Here is a 246-nt window from a genome sequence, read left to right as displayed (position 1 = left end):
ATTGTTGGCTGGAATAGCTTAGTTGGTTAGAGCGTGTGGCTATTAACCACAAGGTCAGAGGTTCAAGCCCACCTTCTAGTGAAGTCGAACAAAGCATGGGTGTTGGTGCTTCCCTTTAATATGTATTTTCAATCCACTTCAGTTGTTTGTGACGTGGTGTGTAAGGTAACTAACTCGAACTTACAGATATAGTCAAAACTCATGTTTTGACACTTTTTAAAATTCATTGGCGAGTCAAGTTAAATC

At 39.4% G+C, this 246-nt stretch overlaps 1 non-coding gene across 1 annotated transcript; it reads left to right on the top strand.

Annotated features, from left to right (window-relative positions):
* The first annotated feature begins 7 nt into the window (after nucleotides 1-7).
* TRNAN-AUU lies at nucleotides 8-81 on the top strand. Its single transcript has one exon. It is a non-coding gene; the product is annotated as a tRNA-Asn (tRNA).
* Nucleotides 82-246: the final 165 nt, after the last annotated feature.

The sequence above is a fragment of the Cucurbita pepo genome, unplaced genomic scaffold (genome assembly GCF_002806865.2).
Source record: "Cucurbita pepo subsp. pepo cultivar mu-cu-16 unplaced genomic scaffold, ASM280686v2 Cp4.1_scaffold020673, whole genome shotgun sequence".
Taxonomy (NCBI): Eukaryota; Viridiplantae; Streptophyta; class Magnoliopsida; order Cucurbitales; family Cucurbitaceae; genus Cucurbita; species Cucurbita pepo.
This window is presented reverse-complemented; position numbering and strand designations above follow the sequence as displayed.